Consider the following 13127-nt stretch of genomic DNA (forward strand, 5'->3'; position numbering starts at 1 on the left):
CGCACGCAGCAGTCAAGCAATGGAAGGTGCCCCGTCCTTCCTTTTCTTGGGGGAGGGGAAGGTCACCGTGTTTGAGGATGGCGAAGGGGGATAGGGCGCCTCTGCCTGGAGGCCAGGCAACTCATACTTACCTGGCAGGGGAGACACCATGATCAGGAAGGTGGTTCACCCAGGGCGAGGCTCGGCCATTGCACTCCGGTTGTGCTGACCCCTGCGAATTCCCCAAATGTGGGAATCTCGACTGCATAATTTATGGTAGTGGGGGACTGCGTTCGCGCTCTCCCCTGTACACACTGGTTAAAAGCAGATAGCGTGGAGGGAAAAAGCGTGCGGTTCTTGACGCTTGTGGCGCCGCCCACTGCCCCAAAGGGTGAAGTTGCACCAGTTTTGTTATGTTTCTGTCTCTTTCTGCTGTGTCAGCCAGTGACCCGGAGAGTTCAGAGAACTGAACTGCGTTTGTTTTCATCGAGGTTGTCGAAACCTGCGACCGGTTTGCCGAATGTGGTTTTTCCCACAAACTTTGATATTCAACGGACGAGTTGATTGACAGCAGTGGTCCCAAAGGCAAAGTTGTTCGGATGGAGGTTTTCTGTCGTATGGTACGACTGTCTCGTGCGCGTGCTGTGAAAAAGCACGCGACATACGTTCGCCTATAGCCGCTCTCATGTTGTTGCTTTTTCATTTTAAAGCGCCACTAGGTGGCCATTCACCGCGTCCTTTCTCGCCTGACCCCAGACTGAGCCCGTGCACGGGTGTACCGGCTTGGGTGAAATTGTCTCGTTCCGTCCAAGAGCTATAGCCGTTCTAGCAGACCCCGCCTCGCCCAGCCCGTAGGTTTCGGCCTGCCGCCGCCAAGCTGAATCGAAATTCCCACTTTTTTTCCGATCTGGACGGACAGTCAGACTCCGGAGAATCTTTCTGCACTGGTTTGGGCCAGATCGGGCAAAAGACCTAGGACTAGTGTGCAAAAGTAGGTTTTTCACAAAATCCCAAATACCCGAAAATTTCGCCCGCGCAACCTTCGAATCCGAGGCATGCGTCTCGCTCGGCTCGAGCCAAGGATTCCGATGATATAAGACACTTGGTTCTGCGGCGTGCGGTTTGGGAGCTACGAGCCATTTCGTGCCGGGCCCATCGGGGGGCCAGCCTTGGTGATGTTGTAGAGCGAGTGGCTAGTACCATCCCTCAAAGTTTCAGGTCTCTACGACGTAAGGCCTTTGCCAACCCTCCCCCCCTCACCGCTTCCCAGATGGGCGTCGCCTTTGCCGGCTCCCCTGCCGCTGCGTCATTGTGTCATCGCTTCTCGGCCTTTTGGCTAAGATCAAGTGTAGTATCTGTTCTTATCAGTTTAATATCTGATACGTCCCCTATCCGGGGACTGCATATTAAATTGATTTTTGGCACATGGAGCCGGAACCGGGGCTTGCTCCGTCCACTCCACGCATCGACCTGGTATTGCAGTGCCTCCAGGAACGGTGTGCTTCCCCTTTTTGGGGACTGCGAATTGTTGTGACTAATAGAAGAACCAACAACACCACTGGAATTTTTTTTGTCAGAGAATACAGAAATACGCAGGAAGCGCATACAGAATGACGATGAGGTGACGCAACGATGACCGTGCCACAGAGAAAGCAGCAAGCTGCGGTCATATGAGCATAGGGAAAAAAGAAGAACAAAAGCGTCGGTTGCCGGCCGGCTGACTCATCACCGTCACAGCACGTTTTTTGATGTCCCTCTTATTTGAGAGTCTTTACCAACGAGCTGATGAGTCGAATCAGGGGTTTGTGTTGGATGGATTAGGGACACCTGATTCAAATCAAGGTCACGCACGCACGCACGCAGCAGTCAAGCAATGGAAGGTGCCCCGTCCTTCCTTTTCTTGGGGGAGGGGAAGGTCACCGTGTTTGAGGATGGCGAAGGGGGATAGGGCGCCTCTGCCTGGAGGCCAGGCAACTCATACTTACCTGGCAGGGGAGACACCATGATCAGGAAGGTGGTTCACCCAGGGCGAGGCTCGGCCATTGCACTCCGGTTGTGCTGACCCCTGCGAATTCCCCAAATGTGGGAATCTCGACTGCATAATTTATGGTAGTGGGGGACTGCGTTCGCGCTCTCCCCTGTACACACTGGTTAAAAGCAGATAGCGTGGAGGGAAAAAGCGTGCGGTTCTTGACGCTTGTGGCGCCGCCCACTGCCCCAAAGGGTGAAGTTGCACCAGTTTTGTTATGTTTCTGTCTCTTTCTGCTGTGTCAGCCAGTGACCCGGAGAGTTCAGAGAACTGAACTGCGTTTGTTTTCATCGAGGTTGTCGAAACCTGCGACCGGTTTGCCGAATGTGGTTTTTCCCACAAACTTTGATATTCAACGGACGAGTTGATTGACAGCAGTGGTCCCAAAGGCAAAGTTGTTCGGATGGAGGTTTTCTGTCGTATGGTACGACTGTCTCGTGCGCGTGCTGTGAAAAAGCACGCGACATACGTTCGCCTATAGCCGCTCTCATGTTGTTGCTTTTTCATTTTAAAGCGCCACTAGGTGGCCATTCACCGCGTCCTTTCTCGCCTGACCCCAGACTGAGCCCGTGCACGGGTGTACCGGCTTGGGTGAAATTGTCTCGTTCCGTCCAAGAGCTATAGCCGTTCTAGCAGACCCCGCCTCGCCCAGCCCGTAGGTTTCGGCCTGCCGCCGCCAAGCTGAATCGAAATTCCCACTTTTTTTCCGATCTGGACGGACAGTCAGACTCCGGAGAATCTTTCTGCACTGGTTTGGGCCAGATCGGGCAAAAGACCTAGGACTAGTGTGCAAAAGTAGGTTTTTCACAAAATCCCAAATACCCGAAAATTTCGCCCGCGCAACCTTCGAATCCGAGGCATGCGTCTCGCTCGGCTCGAGCCAAGGATTCCGATGATATAAGACACTTGGTTCTGCGGCGTGCGGTTTGGGAGCTACGAGCCATTTCGTGCCGGGCCCATCGGGGGGCCAGCCTTGGTGATGTTGTAGAGCGAGTGGCTAGTACCATCCCTCAAAGTTTCAGGTCTCTACGACGTAAGGCCTTTGCCAACCCTCCCCCCCTCACCGCTTCCCAGATGGGCGTCGCCTTTGCCGGCTCCCCTGCCGCTGCGTCATTGTGTCATCGCTTCTCGGCCTTTTGGCTAAGATCAAGTGTAGTATCTGTTCTTATCAGTTTAATATCTGATACGTCCCCTATCCGGGGACTGCATATTAAATTGATTTTTGGCACATGGAGCCGGAACCGGGGCTTGCTCCGTCCACTCCACGCATCGACCTGGTATTGCAGTGCCTCCAGGAACGGTGTGCTTCCCCTTTTTGGGGACTGCGAATTGTTGTGACTAATAGAAGAACCAACAACACCACTGGAATTTTTTTTGTCAGAGAATACAGAAATACGCAGGAAGCGCATACAGAATGACGATGAGGTGACGCAACGATGACCGTGCCACAGAGAAAGCAGCAAGCTGCGGTCATATGAGCATAGGGAAAAAAGAAGAACAAAAGCGTCGGTTGCCGGCCGGCTGACTCATCACCGTCACAGCACGTTTTTTGATGTCCCTCTTATTTGAGAGTCTTTACCAACGAGCTGATGAGTCGAATCAGGGGTTTGTGTTGGATGGATTAGGGACACCTGATTCAAATCAAGGTCACGCACGCACGCACGCAGCAGTCAAGCAATGGAAGGTGCCCCGTCCTTCCTTTTCTTGGGGGAGGGGAAGGTCACCGTGTTTGAGGATGGCGAAGGGGGATAGGGCGCCTCTGCCTGGAGGCCAGGCAACTCATACTTACCTGGCAGGGGAGACACCATGATCAGGAAGGTGGTTCACCCAGGGCGAGGCTCGGCCATTGCACTCCGGTTGTGCTGACCCCTGCGAATTCCCCAAATGTGGGAATCTCGACTGCATAATTTATGGTAGTGGGGGACTGCGTTCGCGCTCTCCCCTGTACACACTGGTTAAAAGCAGATAGCGTGGAGGGAAAAAGCGTGCGGTTCTTGACGCTTGTGGCGCCGCCCACTGCCCCAAAGGGTGAAGTTGCACCAGTTTTGTTATGTTTCTGTCTCTTTCTGCTGTGTCAGCCAGTGACCCGGAGAGTTCAGAGAACTGAACTGCGTTTGTTTTCATCGAGGTTGTCGAAACCTGCGACCGGTTTGCCGAATGTGGTTTTTCCCACAAACTTTGATATTCAACGGACGAGTTGATTGACAGCAGTGGTCCCAAAGGCAAAGTTGTTCGGATGGAGGTTTTCTGTCGTATGGTACGACTGTCTCGTGCGCGTGCTGTGAAAAAGCACGCGACATACGTTCGCCTATAGCCGCTCTCATGTTGTTGCTTTTTCATTTTAAAGCGCCACTAGGTGGCCATTCACCGCGTCCTTTCTCGCCTGACCCCAGACTGAGCCCGTGCACGGGTGTACCGGCTTGGGTGAAATTGTCTCGTTCCGTCCAAGAGCTATAGCCGTTCTAGCAGACCCCGCCTCGCCCAGCCCGTAGGTTTCGGCCTGCCGCCGCCAAGCTGAATCGAAATTCCCACTTTTTTTCCGATCTGGACGGACAGTCAGACTCCGGAGAATCTTTCTGCACTGGTTTGGGCCAGATCGGGCAAAAGACCTAGGACTAGTGTGCAAAAGTAGGTTTTTCACAAAATCCCAAATACCCGAAAATTTCGCCAGCGCAACCTTCGAATCCGAGGCATGCGTCTCGCTCGGCTCGAGCCAAGGATTCCGATGATATAAGACACTTGGTTCTGCGGCGTGCGGTTTGGGAGCTACGAGCCATTTCGTGCCGGGCCCATCGGGGGGCCAGCCTTGGTGATGTTGTAGAGCGAGTGGCTAGTACCATCCCTCAAAGTTTCAGGTCTCTACGACGTAAGGCCTTTGCCAACCCTCCCCCCCTCACCGCTTCCCAGATGGGCGTCGCCTTTGCCGGCTCCCCTGCCGCTGCGTCATTGTGTCATCGCTTCTCGGCCTTTTGGCTAAGATCAAGTGTAGTATCTGTTCTTATCAGTTTAATATCTGATACGTCCCCTATCCGGGGACTGCATATTAAATTGATTTTTGGCACATGGAGCCGGAACCGGGGCTTGCTCCGTCCACTCCACGCATCGACCTGGTATTGCAGTGCCTCCAGGAACGGTGTGCTTCCCCTTTTTGGGGACTGCGAATTGTTGTGACTAATAGAAGAACCAACAACACCACTGGAATTTTTTTTGTCAGAGAATACAGAAATACGCAGGAAGCGCATACAGAATGACGATGAGGTGACGCAACGATGACCGTGCCACAGAGAAAGCAGCAAGCTGCGGTCATATGAGCATAGGGAAAAAAGAAGAACAAAAGCGTCGGTTGCCGGCCGGCTGACTCATCACCGTCACAGCACGTTTTTTGATGTCCCTCTTATTTGAGAGTCTTTACCAACGAGCTGATGAGTCGAATCAGGGGTTTGTGTTGGATGGATTAGGGACACCTGATTCAAATCAAGGTCACGCACGCACGCACGCAGCAGTCAAGCAATGGAAGGTGCCCCGTCCTTCCTTTTCTTGGGGGAGGGGAAGGTCACCGTGTTTGAGGATGGCGAAGGGGGATAGGGCGCCTCTGCCTGGAGGCCAGGCAACTCATACTTACCTGGCAGGGGAGACACCATGATCAGGAAGGTGGTTCACCCAGGGCGAGGCTCGGCCATTGCACTCCGGTTGTGCTGACCCCTGCGAATTCCCCAAATGTGGGAATCTCGACTGCATAATTTATGGTAGTGGGGGACTGCGTTCGCGCTCTCCCCTGTACACACTGGTTAAAAGCAGATAGCGTGGAGGGAAAAAGCGTGCGGTTCTTGACGCTTGTGGCGCCGCCCACTGCCCCAAAGGGTGAAGTTGCACCAGTTTTGTTATGTTTCTGTCTCTTTCTGCTGTGTCAGCCAGTGACCCGGAGAGTTCAGAGAACTGAACTGCGTTTGTTTTCATCGAGGTTGTCGAAACCTGCGACCGGTTTGCCGAATGTGGTTTTTCCCACAAACTTTGATATTCAACGGACGAGTTGATTGACAGCAGTGGTCCCAAAGGCAAAGTTGTTCGGATGGAGGTTTTCTGTCGTATGGTACGACTGTCTCGTGCGCGTGCTGTGAAAAAGCACGCGACATACGTTCGCCTATAGCCGCTCTCATGTTGTTGCTTTTTCATTTTAAAGCGCCACTAGGTGGCCATTCACCGCGTCCTTTCTCGCCTGACCCCAGACTGAGCCCGTGCACGGGTGTACCGGCTTGGGTGAAATTGTCTCGTTCCGTCCAAGAGCTATAGCCGTTCTAGCAGACCCCGCCTCGCCCAGCCCGTAGGTTTCGGCCTGCCGCCGCCAAGCTGAATCGAAATTCCCACTTTTTTTCCGATCTGGACGGACAGTCAGACTCCAGAGAATCTTTCTGCACTGGTTTGGGCCAGATCGGGCAAAAGACCTAGGACTAGTGTGCAAAAGTAGGTTTTTCACAAAATCCCAAATACCCGAAAATTTCGCCCGCGCAACCTTCGAATCCGAGGCATGCGTCTCGCTCGGCTCGAGCCAAGGATTCCGATGATATAAGACACTTGGTTCTGCGGCGTGCGGTTTGGGAGCTACGAGCCATTTCGTGCCGGGCCCATCGGGGGGCCAGCCTTGGTGATGTTGTAGAGCGAGTGGCTAGTACCATCCCTCAAAGTTTCAGGTCTCTACGACGTAAGGCCTTTGCCAACCCTCCCCCCCTCACCGCTTCCCAGATGGGCGTCGCCTTTGCCGGCTCCCCTGCCGCTGCGTCATTGTGTCATCGCTTCTCGGCCTTTTGGCTAAGATCAAGTGGTCTGGTCTGACGGTAGAGACAGCGATCGCCTCTTGTTTGACCTTTGTCTCGTGTGTTGCTTGTCACACGGGACATACAGCCTTCAGGAGGTACATTGACAAGCGGCTTTTAGGGGACGACTCGTTCTTCGAGGAATCTACTTGGTTTTAAAGGTAAGCAGGTTTTTATATTATTTATTTATTTATTTATTTAAATTATTGCTTATTTTATTGCTTGATTTTAGCCGCAGCGTGCTGTTGGTGCCTCCATCATGTCGGCTGCTCGTGCCGGCGTGAGGAGGCACCACAGTGTGCGTTTTAAATTTAAAAGAAAAGAGGATGGTACTCTCCAGGGCATGTCCAGACTGGACTTTTCCAGGAAGTACATCCAACAGACTCTGGGTTTTAAAGCTACAGACATAAACTGTTTATTGACTCTACCCCTGAACCATGGTTTTGATGTGAGTTTTACATCTGCTTCTCTGTTGAGTACTTTCTGGTCTCGGTTTGAAACATGTAAAGCCAATTTCTCCATGTTCACAGTGGAAAAGCTAACTGATAATTCACTGAAAGTGGTGATTGTCAGGATGTTTAATGAAACTGTGAGTGGAGAGGATATTGTTGTATGGTTGGCAAGATACTGCTCTATTCGTGGACCACCAGTCAAGGTTTTAGATGAGGACGGCATCTGGAGCTGTGCGTGGAGAGTGCCCATCAAACAATGGGCAGATCCCAACAGCTACCATGGTCTGAGTCAAATACCATCAATGATTGTGTTGGGCGAGAATAGAGGCTACATCCACTACCAAGGGATGCCCAAGCTTTGCCGCAAATGTGGCAAACTTGGACATCTCGCCGAGGCATGTCAGGAAGTAATATGCAGAAAGTGTAGAGAAATTGGACACACCTTTGAAGAGTGCCAAAATGGCAGAAAGTGTAACCTCTGTGGAGAATCAACCCATCTCTACAGAGATTGCCCTAAAAGTTTTGCCAACAAGTTGAAAAACAACAAAATGGCCGCCCCACCCAATGTACAAACAAGTGAGGAGGCGGGCCCTGAGGTTTTGGCGGGAAATTTAATATCCCAGCCAGCCTCAGGGATTGGACAGGAAGGAGGAAGTGGGGTGGCCACAGGGGCGGAGTCAATTTTAGCAGTTGAACGAGGGGAGGAAGCCAATCCTCAAGAAGAAAGTAAAGAGAAAATGGAGGAGGAAGAGGAAGAAACGGCTTCCTCCCTAGAAACAGTCCCGGAGCTGAGTGTTGTGGACAGTGGGAGTGGAACTGATTGTTCTCTCCCCAATGCTCAAGTGCAGAAAAGGTCTGCGAGATCTCCTCTGGTTCAAACAGAGGAGAAAAGGCTGAGGGCATCGCATCGGCTAGATAGTTCCTCTTCGGAAGATCTAGACCGTATGTGGCCCCCAGAATCTCCAAATGAAGTCTCTTTTCTGCACATAAAGCTAAGAACATCGTCGCCAAAGGAGTGGCAAGAGTTCCCCTCTGTGGCTCCTGAGGCGCCAAGCACTTGCCTTCCTGATTCCAGTATTTCTGGGGAAAAGGAAAGAGAAGTGCAACAAGATGTAACATGATTTTAATTCTGTCTTTGTAGTCCACTCTTGTTTTATCTTTTAAATGACTTGTACCTTTTTAGCCATACTGCTCATGGTTCTCACTATCTCTACAATTAATGTGAGAAGTGTGAAGAGCAATATGCGAGCACAGAGCGTCTTATCCTTTTTAAAATATTTTAAGTCAGATGTGTTTTTATTGCAAGAATGTGGTTTGCCGTTTTTACCAAATTACAGGAAATGGGAGGAGCTCTGGACCCCAGGACCTTCCATTTGGAGCGGGTCCAATTTTAACAAAAATGATGGTGTTGCTATTTTAATTAACAATAAGAATATCTTGGTGAAGGGCAGCACTGTGGTGAAGGACGGGCGGGCAATTTTAGCAAATCTGACTTTTTCAGGTAAGGATTTTAACGTTTTAAATGTATATGGTTTTACGGATAAAAATGAAAGGTATGAGTTTTTAGAAGACCTGCAGCCCCACATGCTAGGTAGGGCTCCTTTAGTGGTAGCAGGGGATTTTAACTGTGTTTTATCAAAGAAGGACAGAAAGAGGGTGGGAGATGATTTTAAGATTGATAAGACATCGGTTTTATTACAAAGCTTAGTTAGAGATTTTAGGTTAGTTGACTGTTTTAAAATAATGCATCAAAGAGAGGAGGGCTTCACCTGGTTCAGTGGTGACGGCACCAAAGCCTCTCGAATCGACTACCTATTTACAAGAGATTTCCCGCCAACCGATGCTACATTGACCCCACTCTTCTTCTCAGACCACTTAATGCTATCTTGCACTCTTTCACTGCCCACTGGTGTGACAGTAGGGGGAGGTCTGTGGAAGCTGAACTGCTCCCTCTTAGAAGATGAGGAGGTAGTCAGAGAATATAGGGAGCAGTTCAGCCAATGGCAGACCCTCCAAGACTTTTATGACTCACGTGCACAGTGGTGGGAGATGGTGAAGGAACGGACAAGACTTTTTTTTAGAAAGACAGGCAGAGACAAAAAGAATAGATTTAAACGACGCATGATGGGGCTGCAAAAACGACTACAAAGGTATTTTAATCTTTTAAATGACGGGTTTGATTTTAATGAAGATATTAAAATGGTAAAAGATGAGATGTCAGTTTTATCCAAAATACAAAGCAAAGGTGTCATTTTAAGGAGCAGGGAGAGGGAAACAGAGGAAGGAGAAAAGTGTACTAGGTATTTTTTTAAAAAGATAATTTTACAGGGTGGGACAATTACTGTTTTAAAAAGTGGAGGGAGGGAAGCCCACAGCACAAAAGAGATTTTAAAAGAAACTGAAGAATTTTATGAACAATTATACTATACCAAAGAAGTACACAATGACACGATAAAGGAAGTTTTAGAGTTTTTAGAAAAGAAATTAGACAAATGTGCTATTTTATCTCAAGATTTTAACATTTTAGAGATGGACAAAGCTCTTAAAAGTTTTAAACGAGGAAAGTCCCCAGGAATAGATGGACTTCCTCTAGAGTTTTACTCCACTTTTTGGGATATTTTAGCACACGACTTACTGACTGTTTTTAAGGAATTTGAGACTCTGGACAGACTTCCTGACAGTTTTAGAATAGGGATAGTTTCACTCTTGCTAAAAAAAGGTGACAAGACTGACTTAAAAAACTGGCGACCCATTACTCTTTTAAACTTTGATTGTAAGATTTTTAGCAAAATTTTATCCATGCGCATGTCGACTGTTTTAGAGGACGTAATTCACCTGGATCAAGCATGTGCTGTGCCCGGAAGGAAGATCACGGACAGCCTGGTACTGATCAGAGATGCTATCTGTTATGCGAGAGACAGAAATATTCGGCTAGTAGTCCTAAATTTAGATTTTGAAAAAGCATTTGACCGCATCTCGCACCAGTTCCTCTTTAAGGTACTGGAGAAAATGGGGTTTCCAGGGAGGTTTATAGCCTGGGTGGGACTGCTTTACAATGGTCTGGTTAGCAGGATTTTGGTTAACGGGCATTTGTCCAAAGCTGTAAATATTCACAGCGGTGTCCGTCAGGGGTGTCCTTTATCTCCCCTTCTGTATGTGGCCTGTATTGAGCCACTGGCACAAATCTTGAGAAGGGATAAATGGATTAAAGGACTGGACGTCCCAGGGACTGGTGGACTGACAGCAACCTGCGTTTTATATATGGACGACATAACCCTTTTAGCGACTGACCTTTTATCGGTACGAAGAGCATTGGACTTGACTGACTGGTACGGTCGGGCCTCGGGCGCCAAGCTCAATAGGAACAAGTCCGAGGCCCAGCTCTTCGGGCCGTGGGGGGACGTCGACACAGGTGGACTGGATCTGGTTTTTAAAGACAACGATTTGAAAGTTTTAGGTGTAAAATTTGACAGAGAGGGTGGAGGACGGGGAAACTGGACTGACATCTTAGGGAAAGTTAGGCAAAGACTGGGTTTTTGGGGACTAAGACAGATGACAATGGAAGGGAAGGTTTTAATTTTTAAAGCCATAATTTTACCACTGATTTTACTTGTCTGTTCTGTTTTTAGTCCCCCAAGAAGATTCCTGGCCAACCTGGAGAGGGCGGTATTTTATTTCCTGTGGGGGTCCAAGTGGGAACGACTGAAAAGGGAGGTCTTTAAAAAAAGAAAGGAAAATGGTGGGAAAGGCCTCCCTGACCCCCACTTGTTTTTAGGTAGCCGCTTTACCGCCCTCCACATCGGATACGCGCTGACCCCATCCAGAGAGAATAAGACAGCGGCCATGGCTCGTTTCTGGATGGGGTCCTACCTAAGAAGCCTAAAGATTTTACCTACTGATTTAAAAACCCCAGTGTCTTTTAACTTGCCAAAAGAGTATATTTTTATCAAGACATTTTTAAAGAAATACTTTTTAGAAACAGAAGATGTGACGATTTTAACTAACCATAAGTCTCTTATCTCTCTTGTGCAGGATCGAGAAAAGGTGAGCCCAGTTCCAGGCCTCACGCCAAGTGAGGCCAAAGAAGTTTGGAGGAACGTTGCCCACCCAGCTCTCCAGAACAGGCTTAAGGACTTGGCGTGGATGGTGGCTCATGAGATCCTCCCGGTCAGGGCGGTTATGCACTCCAGAGGCATGGCCAAAAATCCCACCTGCCCACGGTCCGGGTGTAAATCCCCGGAGACCGTCTACCATCTGCTCTGGGAGTGCGGTGCTGCGCGGGACCTGTGGGCCAGGGCCGGCCCCCTGTTTTTCCCGTGCCTGCCAGCGGGTGGGGCCCAGGTGGATTACAAGCTCGCCATCCTAGGGGTGGGTCAGGGCCTAAAAGCCCTAACAACACAAGAATTTGCATCGCTCTGGCTCACCCTTAACCTGATAAAGGATGCCATCTGGGTCACCAGAAACCTGCTGGTGGGGAAACGCGTGACGGTCCCCCTCCACGCGAGCGAGCAGAGAATAAGATCAGCGCTGCAGGGTGGGCCGCACGTCGTTATTCGGATGGGGGGGCCGAGGCCACACGAGAAGGTCCCGGCCACCACCGACCTTGGCCGCCCGTAGATGCACCCTCACCACTCTGGCTACGGGAACAGCGGGCCAGCGGGCCGGAGGAGAGGGGATCTCCGCTGGGCTCTGGAAGCGAGGAGCCTTGAGCCTGTTCTGGAGAACTGGAGTGAATGGACATGTTTTGTAGGGGCTCACCCTTGATCCTGTACAAGAGACGAAGTTTTAATTGTCACGTTTTAGTCTGTTTTATCATGAATATATTTATTGTTTTCATTCATTTTATTCCTCTTTTAACACCACACTGACATACAAGGACTTTTACACAACACATCAACTGATTTTAACAAAAAAGTGACTTGTGTTTTAATGGATGTAACCATGTATGTTTATTTTATTTTTTAAAGAAGAAAGAAATGTGTGGCATAAACATGAAAATGAATTGAAATCAATATGAAAAAATGTAACAATAAAACTTTTCGAAAGAAAAATCTGTTCTTATCAGTTTAATATCTGATACGTCCCCTATCCGGGGACTGCATATTAAATTGATTTTTGGCACATGGAGCCGGAACCGGGGCTTGCTCCGTCCACTCCACGCATCGACCTGGTATTGCAGTGCCTCCAGGAACGGTGTGCTTCCCCTTTTTGGGGACTGCGAATTGTTGTGACTAATAGAAGAACCAACAACACCACTGGAATTTTTTTTGTCAGAGAATACAGAAATACGCAGGAAGCGCATACAGAATGACGATGAGGTGACGCAACGATGACCGTGCCACAGAGAAAGCAGCAAGCTGCGGTCATATGAGCATAGGGAAAAAAGAAGAACAAAAGCGTCGGTTGCCGGCCGGCTGACTCATCACCGTCACAGCACGTTTTTTGATGTCCCTCTTATTTGAGAGTCTTTACCAACGAGCTGATGAGTCGAATCAGGGGTTTGTGTTGGATGGATTAGGGACACCTGATTCAAATCAAGGTCACGCACGCACGCAGCAGTCAAGCAATGGAAGGTGCCCCGTCCTTCCTTTTCTTGGGGGAGGGGAAGGTCACCGTGTTTGAGGATGGCGAAGGGGGATAGGGCGCCTCTGCCTGGAGGCCAGGCAACTCATACTTACCTGGCAGGGGAGACACCATGATCAGGAAGGTGGTTCACCCAGGGCGAGGCTCGGCCATTGCACTCCGGTTGTGCTGACCCCTGCGAATTCCCCAAATGTGGGAATCTCGACTGCATAATTTATGGCAGTGGGGGACTGCGTTCGCGCTCTCCCCTGTACACACTGGTTAAAAGCAGAT

General features: G+C 49.8%; 8 non-coding genes and 1 pseudogene across 8 annotated transcripts; all 9 read left to right on the plus strand.

The window, feature by feature from the left end:
* Window positions 1–123: 123 nt before the first annotated feature.
* Window positions 124–287, plus strand: LOC137079581 (U1 spliceosomal RNA). The gene has a single exon (XR_010905532.1). It is a non-coding gene; the product is annotated as a U1 spliceosomal RNA (small nuclear RNA).
* A 1008-nt stretch (window positions 288–1295) lies between these two features.
* Window positions 1296–1486, plus strand: LOC137079977 (U2 spliceosomal RNA). Its single transcript, XR_010905902.1, has one exon. It is a non-coding gene; the product is annotated as a U2 spliceosomal RNA (small nuclear RNA).
* Window positions 1487–1956: 470 nt separating this feature from the next.
* LOC137079582 (U1 spliceosomal RNA) lies at window positions 1957–2120 on the plus strand. The gene has a single exon (XR_010905533.1). It is a non-coding gene; the product is annotated as a U1 spliceosomal RNA (small nuclear RNA).
* Window positions 2121–3128: 1008 nt separating this feature from the next.
* On the plus strand, window positions 3129–3319 carry LOC137079978 (U2 spliceosomal RNA). The gene has a single exon (XR_010905903.1). It is a non-coding gene; the product is annotated as a U2 spliceosomal RNA (small nuclear RNA).
* A 470-nt stretch (window positions 3320–3789) lies between these two features.
* Window positions 3790–3953, plus strand: LOC137079583 (U1 spliceosomal RNA). The gene has a single exon (XR_010905534.1). It is a non-coding gene; the product is annotated as a U1 spliceosomal RNA (small nuclear RNA).
* Window positions 3954–4961: 1008 nt separating this feature from the next.
* On the plus strand, window positions 4962–5152 carry LOC137079979 (U2 spliceosomal RNA). Its single transcript, XR_010905904.1, has one exon. It is a non-coding gene; the product is annotated as a U2 spliceosomal RNA (small nuclear RNA).
* A 470-nt stretch (window positions 5153–5622) lies between these two features.
* On the plus strand, window positions 5623–5786 carry LOC137079584 (U1 spliceosomal RNA). Its single transcript, XR_010905535.1, has one exon. It is a non-coding gene; the product is annotated as a U1 spliceosomal RNA (small nuclear RNA).
* A 6516-nt stretch (window positions 5787–12302) lies between these two features.
* Window positions 12303–12475, plus strand: LOC137080094 (U2 spliceosomal RNA; annotated as a pseudogene).
* Window positions 12476–12941: 466 nt separating this feature from the next.
* On the plus strand, window positions 12942–13105 carry LOC137079633 (U1 spliceosomal RNA). The gene has a single exon (XR_010905581.1). It is a non-coding gene; the product is annotated as a U1 spliceosomal RNA (small nuclear RNA).
* The last annotated feature ends 22 nt before the right edge of the window (window positions 13106–13127 follow it).

Source organism: Pseudorasbora parva, chromosome 6 (assembly GCF_024679245.1).
Source record: "Pseudorasbora parva isolate DD20220531a chromosome 6, ASM2467924v1, whole genome shotgun sequence".
NCBI lineage: Eukaryota > Metazoa > Chordata > Actinopteri > Cypriniformes > Gobionidae > Pseudorasbora > Pseudorasbora parva.